Consider the following 20061-nt stretch of genomic DNA (forward strand, 5'->3'; position numbering starts at 1 on the left):
GATTTTGAAGGTAAAAACAGTAATTCAGAGACTGATAGGAAGAACTCATTTCGGTTTATGCATTTATATTTTTCTTATCCTGAGGAGATAGCAGTGAGGATACTTGGTTGCAAGTAAACATAAACAATGGTATATCATAGAGTTTTCGCAAGCAGCAGTAAACCTAACTTATTCCTTGATTATTATGCTCCATGTTCATCCAACTGGTCCACATAGAAACTGTAAGAGGCTTGATTTGTACTGCATCAGAATGTATTTTAAACATGCTTACATTTTGAATATAGTTTAAATTATGGTTTGTCCTGTGGTGCAGTAGCTTAACAATAACTGACCTAATTTGCCATATGAATCTCTTGTATACGAAAGGAATGCATTTCCATTTGGGAAGGCAGAGCACTCTGAAACAGCATTTATTTGCTGCTGCCACCCCAAAACTCTTCAAAACCTAAGTTAAGAGGCTGATCACAAATGCAGTGCTAGGGAGACACTTTATAAGATTTCAGCATATTTTCCTTATTTCTGCCACACTATAGCATGCCACTGATGCTCGTAGTAGAGAGCATGAGGGAGCAGAAAACACAATAAACAGCAACAAGTGGAATGCCAACACCCTGGGTTGAGTGAGTGCTGGGGTTTTTTGGTGGCAGGGGAGGGGGCTATCGGGGCGGCCCCCTGTGAGAAGCTTCTCGAAGCTCCCCCAGCTCCACTTCTGTTTGGAAACTGAGCCAATCAGCTGCACCTCTGAGATAACGTATTTAAGAAGGGACGTGGTGACGGGCAGTGGGACTTAGGAGGAGTTGCTGCAGCTGCGTGAACACCAAGGTCAGTGGAGGAACAGAGGAAGAAAGGAGGGAGGAGGTGTGCCGGAGCAGAGACCCCCCTGTATCCTGTGGTGAGACGGCAGGGCGGCCCCCCCTGCCACCCATGAAGATGCACGGTAGAGCAGACATTGATTTATGGCCCGTGGCTTCTGCCTGGGTCATCAAGGTGCTGTGCCCAAAGGAGGCCGGGATCTCATGGGAAAAGGTAGCCCCACTGCTGTAATTCAGCACTGGTAGGATTGCAGCATGCGGGGGTGTCCCACGCCGGAGCAGCTCGGGAAGGGCTGCAGCCATGGGAGGGAATCCAGTCGGACAAAGTCAGTGACCCACAACGGAGCAGTGTGGGGACCGCTGCGGCCCGTGGGAGGAACTCACGTCAGAGAAAGTTTGTGGAGGACTGTCTCCCGTGAGAGGGGGACCACGCTGGAGCAGGGGGAAGTTCCATAAGTTCCCCCAACTGAAGACAGAAGAAGTGGCAGCGCTGACTGCACCCCCCATTCCCTGCCCCTGCGCCACTGGGGGAGGAGGTAGAGATATGGGGAGCAGAGCTGAGCCCAGGAAGAAGGGAGGGGTGGGGGGAAGGTGTTCTCAGGACGTGGCAATGTTTCTCACTGTCCTACTCTGTTAAGTGTTGTTAGTGTCTGTAATAAATGTTCTTTTTTTCTTCCCCTAATGAGTCTGCCTTTTGCTCGTGACCATAAAGGGGGATTTTTTCCCCATCCCAGTCCTATCTCGGACCCCAAGCCTGGTTCTCTGTCCCTTCTTATTGCCAGAAGAGAAGGGAGAGAGAGTGGCTGTGTGGTGGTTGGCCACCGACCAGGCTCAAACCACAACAGCCAAGACAAAAAACAGTTACACAGCTAATCACAGTCAGAGGAAGCACATGGTAGAGCTGGGCAGATTCTTTGTGTCAGTCCAGAGGTTCAGTGTCTCTACTAAATGTATTTATAGCTACTATTTCGCATATTTCACAACATCCCTATATGGCTCCACAGACATTCTCTCTGCCTCAGACATTGCAATTATGTTTGGAGCAAAACAGATCAATTTACTAGCTGCAGAAAGGTCTCTAAATCAGAAACAGTGTACTTGAGAGACCATCTCTCAGCTCACAGTTGCCACATTTGACGACTGATTCACCACAGAGTAAAGGACTGGCTTCATCAGGACAGGATCCAGAGGTGCTTTTAACTTCCTAATTGACCTATACTGTCGGTCTATACAATCTATATACATCAGGCCCAGATGCTATTTATTCACTGAACATTGTAGCCTGAATGTACACCCTCTCCACACTTTGTCTTCTTATATTGGTAAAATTCTTAATTTCACAAAAGCACATATGGCCTTAGAGATGTAAAAATCTCAGCATAAGATAAAGTTTTCAGACATATATGCTTCCTGCAATACTGCAGTACAGTTCAGCTGCACCCTGTTTTGTTTGCAGTTACAGTCCTGTGCCATGGTGTTAGAAGGCACATCTCCACAGAAAATGCAACTATTCACTATGGGTACAAGAGCTTGTGTCTCCTTGTACAGCTGTATTTAAAAATCTGACTTTTCTCTAAAGATTTTTTTTTTTCATTGGTCTGTGTAAAACACCAGGCTTCAAATACAGTCTTTCCTAATTATGTGGCTATAAATTTTCTCTTCCTTTTGTTCACTGCCATTTAAGGCTTTCCTGCCTGTTGCAGATGACCCTCAAGCATCTGCACTGGTCACACAGTTGCCATAATTTCAGGTCACCACTAATGCCCTTGTCTCACTGCTCTGGACACAGCAGGGACAAGCCACTGAGATGGACTTCCACCAGCCTGACTACCACCTTTGGTACAGGGAGAGCTGTTAGCAAACATGCATGACCATTATTAGTAAGAGCACTGAACTATGTTCAGTTCCCTTCTTGCTAATTCAGACTATAACCACATGTCTTTGGCAGTAATCTCTTCTAATTTTCTCAGCAGATTTGATGCATCTTCAGGCCCTATAGTTCTCTTCCATAAAGGAGCAATGGTGGTGATCAAACCACTGCCTTAAGGAAACATTTTATTTATTTAAATGAAAAAGATCAAAAGGAAGTCTCACAACAATGAAGGAGATCATATGCTACTCTGATTTTCATCAAGATCTCTAGGCCTAGGAAAAGATCTAACCCAGCTTCCTTGCTCAGCACGTCACCCTGTGTCAGCCTGTCCCTCCTGACAACTACTGGCAATAATCTTTTTTTTTAAAAAAAAAAAAAAAAATTGAGAAATCAAGTGGAGTTTGCTTTATCTCCAGGCCCCTTGCTCTGGCAAAAAGATTTGTATCATTCTGGATCCATGATTCACGTCCCTCAAGGCTATTTGTTTATTCCTCCCATTGTCTTCCTTGTGGATGACTGAGGCCATGTATCACAAAGAATTGTGTGGCTTTCCCATTTCTTATCAGAAACAGCAAATGTTAGAACAATGTGTACATAAAGGGAGATCTGATAACCCACCTATGTATTGCTTTATCTGCCACTTGCAGGTCATTTACAGCATTTGTGAAATTCATTCTGGTCAGTACTGTTAGAGCCGTGCACTGCACTACTTGGACAATTACAATCCTAGCCTGTAATAAAGAAATACACTAAATTAGGTCCTCATCTGTTACTCTGGTGTAAAAGAGAGCAACCTGCCTCTCTGCCTGTTTTAACTTTGTACTGAGTGCATACATTTTTACCTTTACCAGTTTTTTTAAATGAATCTTTTAGGAATTTGTATGTAGTTCAGAGCTAATTTTAGCTTGATCAGAAAATGCTCTGGGGATGCTTGCATAAAAGGTGCTATGGAAATGTACTACATTGCATCATATCCAAATCAAATTCAACATAGTTAAAAATTAGCTATGGTAGTAAAAAATACTTCAGGAACAGGGCAGGCACAGAGTCTATGCTGGAAGAAAATGCCTGAAGAGTTGTGGTCTCTATTTTCACAGGTTAAGACAAGGACAATTCAAATCTGATGCTTTGAGATACAAGCTGATCACATGCAGAAACTGAGATGGGATTTATAAGCAGTGGATAACTGAGCTGCAGCTGTACAGAAAAGCACTGGTGGATCTAGACTACATAACGCTCAATAGCTGTGGGTAAGAAAGTATATTCACATCTCTTTTTCTCCCTGTCCTGATGGTAATAATGCAAGGCACACGGTGAGGGCATCAGAACCACTGATAAAAATCTTATTTTTCCATAGAATGAAGAAGCAGTGGCACTCTGAGGTCAGAGTTAGGCAGCCAGGTATACATGGATAATTGCAAGCATTGCAGTTCCTATATGCAGTCTTCACAAACATACATTGATTCACCACAGAATGCCTCCAAAAGAAAAGGAATTCTTAAGATTTCTTAACATTCTCCTACAAGAGCAAGTTTTTTTTTCAATCCATTGTGCCACTGTTACAACCTTATTTTTATTTTGAAGAATTTTCATTGAATCACAGAATTTCTTTCTGACACAGCTCACCTTTTAGAGATATTTTTCAATTGATCTAATCCATTCATTCTCTACCTAAGATCTCCTTTTCCTGTTATTTAAAAAAAAAAAAAAAAAAAACAACACAAAAACCTAAGGATGCATGTAAAATGTAGCATCATTAACAATTCTTTAATATATACAAGCAAATCTGGCAACTTTAAATCATGTTACTACTTTGAAACATGCCACAGACTGTCTTTTCTACTTTATACTTAGTGAATCTTCATAGGGTTTTTAATACTCTTTCTACTTTTGCCATGATCAAAGGAATTGCTCTCTGTTTGCTTGTTCCTCTGATAAGTGATAAAAGATGTCAGTGAGACTAATGAGAACTGCCTCCAGCTTCCTTCATAAAGCCCTGTAGAAAAGAAATCACAATGCATCGTCAAACTTGCTAGTCTTTTAGGAAATAAAGTGTGGAAAAATACTGGGCACAAAGACAACAGGGGAATGGGAGTGGGGGCGGAGGGGGGAAAAAGGAGATTTTACAAAAGAAACAAAACAAGATATTGATGAGTAAGTAGAAATATTACTCCCATCAATAATCTGTATTGAGATGAATCGTGAAACAACTGCATATGCAAATATGGAGTTTCATTTCTTTGTGCAATAGTATTTGGGGTTTCCCACACATATGCTGAAAAGGTAATGTATAATTTCCTCCCCACCCCATGATACAGAAGTGTTAAAAAAAAAAATCTGAATCCAAATCCAGATTAGGCCTTTGTTGTTCTGTCCCGAATGACAGTTTACATTACTCTTTTCAGGATCTACCAGAACAACTCTTTTCTGTTTCAAAATGAATTTTGCCCCCTAACGCAAAGGCCCTCATTCCAGTGAGGACTGAAGGCAGTTTGCACATTCTCAGGCCTAAACCCATGAATATGTGTCCATTTACTCACACTGAAAACAACTGGAACAAATGCCCTGGGTCAAATGAAGTGTGTTTGCATTGAGACCAGTCTCAAACAAGTAGCAAGATTTTTAATTTGTAAAGAGCTGCTCTGCAGGTTTGCTGACCAATATCTCATCTGCAGGGGCTGCCTCTGTTTTTTCTAACCCAGATAATGGTCAAATGCAAATAGAGAAGTATGTTGCTAAGGTAGGACAGGCAGTCTCAGTTCTTTGAATTATACAGAAAACGAAGATGCATGCAAATCAAACAGCAGGCTCATTTACTACATAGCCTTCTCCTAACAACAGGACACACACCCTTTCAACACCTTCTGTGTGGCAGATGTCTAGAGAACATGCTCTTGTTTTCAAGACTAACACAGACATGCCAGAAGGCAGTAGCATTGTGATTATTCCTGTGAAAAACCTGCGCTATCACATGTGCTTGGTTGATTACATAGTAAACCCTGATGAGCTAGACCTGTGGGGTTTTTAGCAAGTTATATGAAGTCTTGGAACATAACAGCCTGATAGAGAATCATGACATTTAAGTCAGCAAGCAGAAAACTTTGATTTATTTTTATCTTGTTTTCAATTGATACTTCTCCGTTATTTTCCTAAAGAGAGATTGATTAGCTCAGGCTGGTAACTTCTAAAACATGTTCATTTATGACTAAGTATAGCCATTTTATTTACGTCTGCATACATAGTTTTCTAAGTATACACATTTACTAAAGCAAGTATAGAAGGTAATAACCTAAAAAAAAATGTAGATTATAAATCAATATTTATAAATACAAATTGATGCAAGTGTTCAAGGGGAAAATGTAAAGTTACTAAAATATATTTTGCTTTTCAAATGAACTATTTTAATCAATAAAGGAAAGTTTAAAGTGACTTGCAATGGTTATTTCTGACTATCATGTAATTTAAGATCTTAAAACTAGTATGTCTCATCTTGTACTTCATTTTTAACCATAGATGGTAGAGGAAAATAGGCATTTTGCTTTTTCAGAGACTCAGTGCTGAGTGCCAGATATGGCAAAATGGCTATATTTAATTCCAAGGAAAACTTCTAATATTGCTATCTTTTTAGGAAAATAATTGAGGAATACACAAGAAAAACAAATATATCCATTTTCTTTGTGTTGACTGTAATCACTGAATGCAACTGAGTAAATGGAACAAGTGTACTGATTGAGGTGCTAATTGTTTTATATTGGGATGAACTTTATTGGTGTAAGGACAGATACAACAGACTGAACTCACTGGCCCAGTGTGAAAATATTGCCAGCACCATGTTTTGGGATTTTTTTCTTTAAACTTTGAGCGATTTAATACATCAGAATAAATTGGATTTAATATAGGTTTTAAAATTAAGTTTTACTCAAGAAAGATTTTTTTAAACTTAAAAGTCCAATTTATTTTTTTAAGTCATTGATTTTTATCCATCCTGCTGTTCCTCTTCATTAAGGGAATAATGACCCTGATGCCTTAACAGAACAGAAACTCTGATCTTTCTCCTGGGGCTCCGTTTCCCCTTTATACTAATATTAAATATGAAGTGTCTATGGAATCTTAAATAATAAGAAGAAATGTGTTTCTAGGCTGGATAGGGGAGGGATTTAGATAGGGAAGTAGCCTAGGGGAGAGCCTAGCTACACAGACAGACACCCTGAGGCCGCTTCTATGGCCATTAGCTTCACTGGGCTGAACTACCAATTAATGCCAGCCCTGAATTGGGTCCATATCTCCAAAGCCAATCACACATACTATTAGGGCTCAGTTCTTCTTCTAAAATAGTACTGTTTGTAGTAACCAGAGTACAATTACAATGTTAACCACCTAAAACCAACAGAAATTGCTTTTGAATTTGTCTGAATTACCGTTATTTTGTAAGAGTCAGAGTGCACTAATTATCATGGGAATAAGATGATGTTTGAATTCAATTCCCTTCGTGATCATATTCACTGGAAGAATCATTGGTTGGGGAAGATATGAAGTTCTGCACTCATTATCTAAAGTTCACAAATGCTATCCTTGCAGCTTTCCCTCATGCAAAACACCTGCAGAGAAACAGTGCCTCTTGTACTCAAAACAATAGATCTTTTATTGTTTTGGGTTTTTTGTTGTTGTTTTGGGGGTTTTTTGTTTGTTTTGTTTGTTTGTTTGTTTCCCCCCCCCCCCATGAAACTTCAATTTCATGCATTTTACTAAAGAAACAGTATGGTCTCCAGAATAGTAGGACACATTTTTTGGCCTATTTTTACAAATCACAAAGTATTGGAAAGGGCTTTTAGCAGCAACTTGTCAGTAGAGCTTGAAACTCACAAAAGAATTCCAGCAACACAAGCTGATTATAACATCCAGTCCTGCTCCAAAACACAATCATTTCTCAGAGATTCCACAGGTGTCTGCCCATACAGGACTTAGTGATGACTAAGGTTTGTAGCCTCAAAAGATTGAAACTAGAAGCTCTAAACCATTGAAAAAAAAGGGCTGCTCTTCAATCTTTATGATTGTGGAAAAAAATACTGATTCTGTTTCAGGGACGCCTCAGGAAGACATGGGTTTTCACTTGGTATTTAGCTCTATTTTATTTGTCAAAACTTTCCATAGTATATCAAGAGAGCCCTGACACTGTCGGATGAAAATGTATGGGTAATTTCCATACCTACACAGCAAAACTGACTGTCAGAGATGCATCAGGGAGGAAAGAAAATCTACAAATTAAGAAAGGAAATGGCAGTAAGAATAGTGTTCTTCAGAGAATGAAAAAAGGAGGCTACTGAAATGTCTAGCTACACATGTTAACCCTGTCCAGCACTTGGACAACTTAAGTGCTTTTTGATGTCCACAGGCTGGTTCATCCCCCTGACTTCCAGCCCCTCCACATATCTCCAATTCTGCTAGCTACAGGCTGCAGTACTTAAAAATACGCATTTTTTTAAAAAAACATAAAATTCATTTCTGAAAAAAAGAAAGAACCAAGCCTTCAATATCTGTTTGCTGAGATGGCTGCTTTGCTCTGCACAGTCTGAACTGCAGCCTGAATTTTGATACATTTCCCATCCATCAGCACTCTCTTTCCCAAGCAAGCAGGTGCCCACCAAAGCTACTCTATCACTCCCCCTTCTCAGCTGGACAGGGGAGAGAAAAAAATCTCTCCCTGGGGTCCTCCATGGGCTGCAGGGGAATGTCTGCTCCAGCACCTGGACCACCTCCTCCCCCTCCTTCTTCACTGACCTTGGTGTCTGCACAGTTGTTTCTCTCACATATTTTCACTCCTCTGCAGTTGCACAGGTTTTATTCCCTTCTTAAATAAGTTATGACAGGTGCAGCCCACAGAAGTTAGAGGTGGAGCAGATGCCCACACACCATGGCTGATGGTGTTGGCTCTGTTGGACATGGGGGAAACTTCTGGGAACCTCTCACAGAAGCCCCCCCTGTAGCACCACCACCCCCGCTACCAATTACTCCTGGGCAACTACCAAGAGAGCAGCAGTCTAGTCTTCTAGCTACATTGACTATCAGTGGGAAAGAAAAGCATATGAGAAACCGCAGACTTTTTAAAAAGGGAACTTATGCAAAAAAAAAAAAAATTTAAGTAGTAATGAAAGAGAGAAAAGACAACAAAAAAAAAAAAAGGAAAAAAAAACCTAGTCAAAGAAATCTAAAAAGGTTTAAAATTACAAGGGAGGAAGGCAAGGATTTAAAAGAATAATGAAATGCTGACATAGGATTAAAATTTAATAAATAAAGTGCACAGAGGAAAAAGAAAAATAGGAGGGTAGTTACAGAAAAAACAAAAACATGGAAAAAAAAAGAAAATAAAGGAGAATAACATAAGATGTGCGTGTCTGTTATTGTAGTATACTACACAGAAATCTATAATGGCTTTCTCAAAGCTGCACTGTGAATCAAAACTTTAATGTCAATTTTTTACCTATTTTCTGTAATAAAGTTATTACTCTTTTCATGTTACTCTTCTTCCAAAAAAAAAAAATCTGACTTGAAACTTCTCAATTCCCCACAAACTGCAAGGATTTTCTACTTGAAAATGAAATTTAAGTGAAAATTGTACTGCAGCTCCATGTCAAAATATTTTAGACAGCTCTAAAAATACCTCCAACTTTCCTTTTTCAGAAGAAAACAAAAAACTCATAGGTTTGCTTATAAAATGCTTAAAGCTTATAGGGAGAGCTGAGAGATTTCCAAATCTGGTTTTGTTATCCTCCCATAGAAAATGTAAAGGCAGCTGAATGGCCACATTTGAAGTCTGGCAGAAAACAGATCCTAAAACTCTGTACCATCTGCCTAGTGCATTTTTGTTATTATTCATTCAGGTAATATCTCCTTCCTTCAGTAATTTCTGTGAAAACCATTCTAAAAAGCTATTCCAGAAACTATATTAAACTTAGAGAAATACGTTGAGTAATTGCTGCAGTGACATGTATTAGTGTTTTTCCAAGGGAATCAGTTGATTTTAATTTTGTTGTATCACTTCTTGGAAACATCTAAGCCAAAGCACCTTTTAATACTTGATCATTTATTATGGTATTTCTTTCACTTAGGAGGCTTTTCAATGTGTGTAGAAGACTAGGGATTTACCTGTGTTATTTTCAGGATATAGAGGCAACAAGTTCAAGGCAAAATATTAGTGGTGAGGGGCTCATAACAGGAACGTCATAGAAATGCTTATTCTTCTGATAAGTTCCATGTCCGTGCTATTAGCCAGACCTCTTCTAATAAATTTAGGCTTTCCTAAACAGGAAAGCTCAGGAAAATTCATTTGAATGAACTGTAGCTGTGAATTAACTTTCCCAAGTGCCTTTACGCAGACACGCACTTAAGGGTTTAACAGGCCACAGTGCAGTAAATTTGGGGGCTGTTCATGATATAGCTGGGAGATACCACAACTTTTACAGTAATTATTTTTTAATAGCATCGTTCAAATTGGAAGACTCGCACTCCTTGTAGTATTTTCAACACTTCAGTTTCACTCAAGTTGTGCCCACTTTTATCCTTGAGAGACCCAGTTAATGAAGTGGAGCAATAGTTTTGTTTAGTGCTGCATGGAACCAAGGAATAAGACTCAATTACCATAAAAATCAGCAAAACAAAACCTGGAAGATGGAATGGTTGTCCCTTAAGGCTCTCCCCAAAATGAAGACCAGAGAAGAATCTCATCTGGTTTACAGCTGCATGGACAGACACATGGACATATATATCACCAGTGGCTGTAGATCTGCTGAACATATATATTGTCTCCCTTTCTGTTCAGTCCCTACATCTTACCAATTATTATAAATTTAAAATTCTAATGGTAGAGCTGCAGGCTATAGTCCTGCACCACCTCAGAAGTGTCATGCACAGAGGTGAACACTCTCTCTAATGCCATTTCCCACTGTGCTACTTAGGTCATACGTTCAGTTCCTTCTCCACTATGGTACCCAAACACATTTCACAGTATCAGCTTTCACAATACCATTCTTAATCATCAGGCACAGTTCATAGTCCCTGTTACTTGATTTAAAACTTTGCCTTTGGATATACAACAAAAGATTTTATTCTTCTGGTTCCAACCCTATTTCACAATCCAAGTCACCTGGAAGGACATATTTGCCCTCCGTCAGCATTCTGCCATCAACAGTGTCATAGAAGTGACAAATAGCAAAAAACAACGATCAATGCCAGGCTTCACATCAATATATAACATTCCTGGAAACATCACTATTTGATGAAAACTTCTTTTGATAGCTATTGTAAAACAAGTCCATCATCCAGTTATTAATTATTTAATGTTTTCCATACAGCCAAACTATAATGTTCTTTATGTAGTGGTAATAAGATTTACAGAAGCCTAGATTTATTCCTTATCTAGTTACTTTCCTTAACTAGGCTTTTCATTTTCTCAGAGAATGAAGTTAGACTTGTTTGAAAAGACCTGTTTTTCATGTTGATTGATTGATTTTCTTCTCATTATTACAACTAATTTGTTAAAGAAATACTATAATATCAATTTTATCAGCTTACTACAATCACCAAGAACATTAGAATTACTGCTTTTCAGTTCAGGTGGGAACCTGGTCACTTTTTAAAAAAGCTAATAATCTTGGTAAAAGTGAGGCTAATTTATAACCACCAGAAGCTCTCACCAATTTAGAAACAAAATTGTCTTGACAGGGGGCAAATGAATCTGAAACAAAGCCCAGAAAGGATTCTTTTACTTACACAGTCTACTTCCACCTATCTAACCAAGTCCCATTTTTATCTTTAGTTTGCTGGGAAACAAAAAAAGTGTGGTGAATCAATCCATGTATTATAATCAAGTAACTAAACAAATTATTACTGAATTAAAAACTCACTTGCCTTTACTGAATTGTATCTTTATGTGAAAAAACAACCCATTTTGGACCAGATTCAATCTTTACGTAAACAAACATATTTTTCATTCACTGCACTGGACTGCTACATAATATAAGCAGGTACAGGATGCAGCTTCTGGTATATTTTTATTCCAGATATCTAAATGTCAGTTTGAAACATCCCCAAAATTATAATCATTGCAGAATAAAAGGATTTGAGACTGTGCTGTAGCAAAGTCATAAAGCACAGGGGCCAAAAAGGTATTTAGGTCAGCATTTCTTCTCAGTGTAGCCTTCTGAAGCTACAACCACCTCACACTCACAGAATGAGTGTGGACACAACATTAGCTAAAATGGGGTACTATCAGCATAAATATGGGAGATTCTACTCCGCCACCTTTTCACTACATGAACATTTAGATCCAGTATGTTTTTCCTACCCATAGTATTTATGATCTCATATGAAAACAAGCCTTCCTAAAATGTTTTAAAAGTTGTTCTTAACTGAAGTACCATTTAGTTGTGTTTAGTGCTGTTTAGCTCGACAGCAAAATTCTTATTGACTCCAACATCTTGAAGATGATTCTCAGCAAACTTTTCAAAGGGAAGGTTCTTTTCTAGCTAGTAAACCACTAGTCTCAGCTGTGAGAACCAGAGATTACTTCTCACTTTCCATCATCCTTAGAGCAAGGCAAAAAAGAATTTAGGCCTTTCAAAACACTCACTGCACAGAAGCTCTAGAGAATAGAAACACATGCAGAACAGCAAGGCAAAAGCCTGGTGTGCTAAAAAGTGTCTTGTCCATCTGTACCTTATACAAAAATTCTTCCAGAAAAATTAATACCCCCCATCTGGCAAAGGATGGTGCTTTGAGCAATTTGGAGCAAAAAGGCCATTATAGCTTTAAACTATAAATTATATAAAACAAAACATTTTTTAAAAATTTATAAATAAACTTAATATGCTCAGAGAAGAGAACAAATTATTAAATATTGGGAACAGATGGGGAAACATCAGACCATGGCTACTTGTATTTCCTGCATTTTACAGCTGGTTTGCAAGAATGAAGCATGCAAAGCCTTAAGCCACTTGGATCAAATGATCACAGCGGACCAAATTCTGTGCCCTTTATTCAGGCTATTTATTCTGCATTTGATTCAAGTGCTGTTTTACCTGAAAGCAACACCTTCCTGTGTAAAGTGGTCTCAGTTTGGACTGATTTTAAAACCTCTTTAAGATGGTTCAGGAACTAAAGTTTCAAAATTCCTCTAGATCCTTTGCCTTATCCTGTACATCAGGGAGAAAGGACTGTCTAGAGGGGATTCTTAGTCTCACCTAAAATCCTACATCTTTTCCTAAAGAAACTGATAGTTACAGCAGGTCCCTTCCTCTTTCCTTTCAGTCTTTGATATAACTTAGCCTCTTCAGCCTTGGAAAATATGAAAGACATCTTTTATTTCTTTGGAGAAGAAAAATAGGAGCTGTTTAGTACTAAGAATATTTTCTCCTTGTTTAGGCTGTTGTAAACACAGTCCCTGTAAAAACACAACAAAAAAAAAAAGCCAAACAAAACACAAACTAAAAACCTCCCCAAGAATAAACCACTGGTGTCATTATATTTAAAAAAAAAAAAAAAAAAAAAAAAAAAAAAAAAAAAATCGAGATGATAGATGCAGCCAAACACTTTGAGTGTGTTCCTTTTAACCTGAAACTCTGCCTGTGGGCCATATCATCCTAAAAACTCTTCAATATAAGATAGGAAATAATGCTAGGGGCGTATCCAGATCTGCACACCAGTACTTGCTGATTTGCCAACTCATGGGTTTTAAAAGTCTCCTACCCTGCTCCTGGCACCTCTTGTCAGTCACTGACAGGAAGATCTTCATCTGTGAAGGGTGATTTGCACAGCAGGGGACCTGCAAAGCAGCTGCCGCAGGTACTGCAAAAAAAAAAAAAAAAAAAAAAAAAAAAAAATCTAAGCAGCAAATGATATAAAAATGAAATGGAATAAAAGGATCAGGAGAGGGAGGGGAAGAATTTGCTCTCATGAAATACAGGGCATGAAGCAAAGAGAGCAGAAGACAGACACAAAAGTGTCATAAAAGTCTTGGAGTGCAATGGATGTAACTGCTGAAAGATATTCAGTGCCACATGGTGAAGAAAGATGCAATTGCATGCACAGAGGCCCTGATGTGCCCCTATGCATCACAGCGATGCAGGAACAAGCTGTCTGAGTGTCCTACTCTGCGGCCAGACCAGGGAGGGCAGGGGTCTCCCATGCTCTCAGTACAATAGCAGAGCTTGAGCCACAGCAGACCCTACTTTAAATTCTCATGGACTATGGATAAACAGTTGGTGCTTTTGGCAGGATGGCAGAGTCCTATGCACTGCAGCCATGCCATCTCACAATGCTCTGGAGAACATTTCTGTGGCAAGCAGAGGGACCACTTGCACATCTACTATATTCCCCTCAGAGGTAAGCCTGAATTATTTAAAGGCACAAGAGGGAATACTTTGCTTCAATTTGTCATACATGGAAAGGGAAAAACATAAAAGAATGCACTTAGTCTTTATAAACCACAAATCTAAAACCAAACACAGGATTAATTTAGGTTTTCTGCTTTCCAGAGCAATATTAGAGGTTTGGCCAGAACACGGCTTCTCTCTCCCATTCCCAAACCCAGTTTTTTAATATTTTCAGAAACTAGGTATCAATCTCTTCCTCACTTATTCCTTTTCCTGTCTCCTTCCACTTCCTTATACCTGCCATCACAAAGAACTCTCCTCACACACACATAAAAGAGAAACCTGAAACATCTATTGTAACAATCATATCTTCATACTTTCTTCCTAAAGGGTTTAAAGATAGAAAAAGCTGGCTTTGTTATGCCACTATACAATATAAGCAGAAGATGAACAGAATAAATCAAGTAATAAAAAATGCACACAGAGATAAAAAGCTAAGTAACCACTCTTTTTTTTTTAAGTTAATTCAGTCTGCAGGATTGTAAAATGTTTTCCTGGTCCTGCTATTTGGGATGCTCATAGCTATGACTCATAAGGTACCTGGAAATTCAGTCAAATCTGTGGCTACAGTACCTATAGGTGGACTGCTAGACAACCCAAGCTAACTGTACAGTTGATATAATTATGTTTTACAGTGATGGTAGAGATGAGTGAGATGACACCCCTTGACTTATGCCTATGGAGGGGGTCCTCAGAAGAGGCAACCAAAAGGCATGTCTCTATTACAAGGAAGGACAACCGAAAGGCATGCCTCTCTATTACAAGGAAGAGCTCATCAAGAAGGATATGAAACTGCTGTTTCATTGCCTCTCAGTCACAGCTACCTCTTCCTAACTGGAAAAGCAACAAGGATTGTTTTTACTTCAACCTGACGAGTAGGAAAAAGGTTCTGTTTGCCTCTCTCCTGAAAATCACCAAAACCACAATTATATACAGGACAGTTTATACCCAAAAACATGACTCTAGGGAATGGCTGAAGGTAAACCAAGTTTTCAAATCTAACAACGCATAGATTTTGATATATTTAAGACCCATATCCGACCTTGACATTTACAGCTTTGAAATACAAATTTCTGGCGCAGTCCAGAGCTCCAGATTCAGGCATGCCAAACAGCAGGCAGATTTAAAAGAGAACTTTTTGCTAGAAATTTAAGTAAAGAACAAATTACCAAGAACTAGAGGAGGAATCGGTTCATACACACTCAGTATTTTAAGATAAATTAGAGAGCCTGCAGGTTTTTCACATGGCTATGCCAAGCTGTCTCCAGCAATGTGTACTAACAGTTTAAACTCAGAACTGTGTAATTTCATATAACTGCAGCTGTGTGCCAGCTCTTTAAACAATTCATTTAAACAGCTATAGTTAAAGTGTCCCAATTTTCTAAATCAGCTGGGAAAGATATTTCATAGCAATACAGAATTAATATTGTCCAACTTGTTAAAATTAGTCATGACTATGATTAAGAGCATACACAGGAGTAGCCATGGGAAAAACAGACCTTTGAAAAGTATTTTTGGAGGTAAAATTACATATTGATCCCTAGTGATAATGGGATAATGCTTCAAGTTTGCAAGCAGAACTACAGGTCTTTTGAGCCATGAAAAATGAACATACCAGAAGCTAAGTGAGAGAGTTGATAAGTTACAGGTGAAGCTGAGTATTTTTCTAGGTGACAGAAGGACATCTTCACTGGTGCAAATTATTTTTACAAAATTATTTGTTTACTTTGCACTAAATGAGTGGCTGTAGAAGACACAAAGATTATGGCATAGGCAATGCTGAGTGATTGGATTGTCTATTAGTAAGGAGGAGGGTGCTAGAAGTAAAACAATTCATTAAGATTAGGTTGATTGCTGAGCTCTATGAAATTACTTAACCTTAAGCATTCAAAATGGTTTAAAAAGGAAGCAAGAAATAAAACAGAGGTGGAATACAATATCTGTCACTTGTTGTTATGGTGACAAAAAAAAAAAAAAAAAAAAAAAAAAAAAAAGAATTAAAAACCCAGGCACTCTAGGAGACAGAAAAAGGGTCCACAGTGTTATTAAGTCAACAACCCCCAAAGAGTAGGATTATTTTAAAGCAGGATTTTTGGTGCTGCCAGATGCATGTTTTCATTAGGACCAAGAGAGCTCAGCTGCACATGTTTCAAACCCACTCAGACCTGTGGGTTAAAAATGTAGTCTTGTAAGTGAGCCTTTTACATTCCATAGAGAAGCAGGACTCTCACATTTCCAGCAGCATTAGAAGCTGGAACTGACCTGGTAAACCTATTTGTTGCCAGAGCTGTGTACCAGAAGTTACGCATGGCAATTTCCAAAACTAGCATCACTTAGTACCTCACGACAGTGTGAAAAAGAAGTTCAGGAACAAAATATGCTAGTAAGGTATACAAAAAGAGAAGGAAGAAGAGTAAAGCTGATATAGAAAACTTGTACAAAAGCCTTGTCTTTGATAAGCAGAGAAGATCTGAAATACACTCACCTTCTTTCTTGCGTTGACCTGTTCTTTACCAGGGTCCCAAATGAATACATATATAGGTGGTACAACAAAGTAAGATGCTTTCATAAAGCCAAAATAATCATTACACTAGAAAGAGCACTCACTGATTCCCCTTGCTGACAAAGCCTCTATAGAACAGAGACATCCCAAAGAGCAGTCCTTTCCAAGGATAAATACAGAAAATAGGAGAAGAAGGATGTTGCCCTCTTTTCAGACCATATCCTCAGCTGCTGCACATTAACAGAGCCACTGATTAAATTGTTTGCAGCTCTTCACTCATTGAATAAAAGAAACGTTTGATCAGATTCAGGTGAGCCACTAGAACAGCAGTAGCTAGCCCAAAAACATCAATTAATAGTTTAATTTAAAAAGCAGGGTTGTTTCTTTTTTTTTTTTTTTTTTTTTTTTTTTTTAACTGAGAGGAGGAAAGATCAATATAAGCCTATAAAATCTAAAACTTTCAAGAACAGATTTTTTTGTTAATATTTTAGAATGAGACATCTACTTTCACCAATATTATTATTCCTCCCTTTCTAAACTCTTGAGAACAATTATGAGATATTAGAAGATATTTGTGCCTATCAAATAATAGAAAATATACTTCTGATCTTTGTGTTTCACACAATTTATCTATGAACAGAAATGTGATGTCAGCTTTTCAGGTCTGAAAAATCTGCCTTCAGAAATAGCAATTTTTACCCAAATGTCTATGTGACTTGGAGAAGATTTCCAAGATAATATGAAGACATTTTCCCTCCCCTTTGCTAATTACATTAGTCACCCTGTCCTTACTTCATCTAATTTAGAAAGGCAGAAGTAACTAATTATAGTGTACAATTTTAGTGTGAATGATGATTTAGCCAAAATGTCTTTTTCCATATTTTGTCAGCACCGATTATGACATGCGCAAGAGCCTCTCCTGAGCCCATTATTATCGAGCTAAGCTCAAGCGTTTCAGTTTTAAACTCTACTACATTGTCATGAATCAGTGTTACTGCAATAGCAATACTAAGGCACATTTCTATAACCTTCCTTTCTTACCAGCATATTGACTTATGCACTAGTACTGAAAAAATTGTTGCAGAAAACACATTTTGAAAGATGTTTTTCATTAGGGTTTCATTACAGGTAGACATCTCACTGGAAGGCAACATTATGGAGATCATTCTGTCTGTCCTCAGTGTCACTGCTGAATTTATGTCTGCTTCACATCTTCCAGGCATCTATATTTAGATGATGTGTAAAATCCTGGACCTCTTAATCAATGGCAAAATTCCTACTGACTTCAATAGGGCCTGGATTTCTCCCTATGTATGCTTGAATCGAGCCCCTTCATTTAATTCCAGGCTAAAAAATTCTTGGAACACAATAGTTCTCTGCTAATTAAGCAATGTATGACATTTGTGAATGCCTCTGGAACAAGGCCTTTGTAGTCTTCTGTCCCTAATTCTGTCTTTAATATGTTCATTAAATTGTACAGTATTTTAACCTCCAGTACTTTCAGCTCAAGTAACTACTCATGCTTAAAAGTTAAAGTTTAAATGATGAAATGTTAGGTGCATGTTTTCTACATAGCTTTTTCATTAGAGTGTATTTGTCAGCTTTCTGCTGAATCAATCCAGAATACTGTTGCCATGAATAAATTCTTCTATAAATTAATAGAAATCAATAAAAATAATGAGAGAAGCAACCCTTGTGTGATAACTTATCAGTCAATTGCTACAAGAAGTGAAAAAAAAAAAAAAAAAGACATGAATAAGCCCGAACAGGCACTTGAAAAATAAATCAGCATGAAGGCAGAGACAAGGGACAGGGAGGCAGAATAAATACAGGAAACCACTCAGAGAGGGACCGTATCGGAAGACCCCCTACCAAGTTTCAATAATCATGTACATGTCCAACTCAAGATTATAAATGGTGTCACGGACTGTGAAGGGCCCAGCTCCTTTGTATACAAAAATCCAAGGCCATGGAGATCCACATTTCTTTCACACGCCTTTTGAGAAATGTGTCTCTGAGGCATCTCATTTGAACCTCCCAGACAGGAAGCATTATAGTTCTCTCCATTGCCACACTACATGGAAGAGTGAGATATCACCATTTATGACTTCTGCTCTCGCCTCTCGGTACTTATGATGAATTTCATGCTTAAAATCACAAAGTAAACATTAAAATAGTTATTTGTAAGACATTCTTCCTCTGCTCCATGTTAGTCTATATAGATTAAAAGTTCTTTCAAGGAGGTACTGTTCATTTTTAACAGTCTGTCCAGAACCCGTGATACCATAGTTCCAAGAAGTCTTTGAGGCTTCTGGTCCTACTAACTAAATAGATGTACTGCAGCTGAATGTCACAAGTATGATTTAAGCCAAAAATCTGAGGGTAGCTGCTAAAAAAAGTAGAAACATGGCTTGTTTTGCCTTTTCTTTTGCCAGGTCAAAATATGAGGACATACACACTAAAAAGAGGATATTTTTTGAAGAATGCTTCTGTGTAGAGCTGAGTTGTCTGAACCATCACTAATGTTGATGCAGTGACTTCATTCAAAACTCATTACTGTAGAGAAATCATAATGGCAAATGGCTACCTCCAAACCTTGTCAAAATAGGGCTCTCCCACATGCATGTGTGATTCCTTCTTCCTCCCAAAGCACATGTTCACCAGGGCACAGCCTGCACTGAACACAGTACTGTCCAAGCTAGAAGTTAGACACTTAGGACTGCTCTCAAAAAATCTCTCATCTGTTATGAAGCTTTTAAATTCTTCTAATTTTGAATAAAAATGAACTCTAAAAGCAGGGAAAGAGACTGAAACACAACAGGTACCCTAAGGGCTCCACTGTGCTACTCTTCAACTGTCAATCACCACAACACTGCAGAACAAGCAAAAACTTGACACTCATACAATATTGTTTGGTCTCCTTTTGTATCACTGACCACAGAAAAGAATGGAAGGGATTTGATGGATCTTTCCCCACTATTCAATACTGGTTTGGATGTACAAAGCATAATCTGGCCCTGATTTTTAAGGAAATTCCAAAAAAGAGAGAGATGTCTGTACAGAACAATGGCAAGTTTCTCTGACTTGGTGTTGCCATACCCAGATAGTTCATTACTTGTCCTATATTTTAGTTATTTAAAGCTTCAGTTCCTTTGCTTTTCTGTTTCAGCTTTCAATGAAAAATAGAAGAAAAGGAAAAGGGTTCATTTATTTCCCTCATGCTTGCAAGGCAGAACATAAACTCCAGAATAAAGTAATGGAGAGCCCAATATGACTCTTCTAGATCTCCTGATTCAAAACCTCATAATTTCTGTGGCCTACCCATTTTTGAATACTCAGGTTTACTGAAACTTTAAATTCACTCAGTGACTTTTAGTAATACATACAAGATGTAATCAGGTGTTAGGACTGATGGCTGACTAGATGACAGCTGTTCAAGCATCATGT

Source organism: Tyto alba, unplaced genomic scaffold (assembly GCF_018691265.1).
Source record: "Tyto alba isolate M040663 unplaced genomic scaffold, T.alba_DEE_v4.0 Super-Scaffold_26, whole genome shotgun sequence".
NCBI lineage: Eukaryota > Metazoa > Chordata > Aves > Strigiformes > Tytonidae > Tyto > Tyto alba.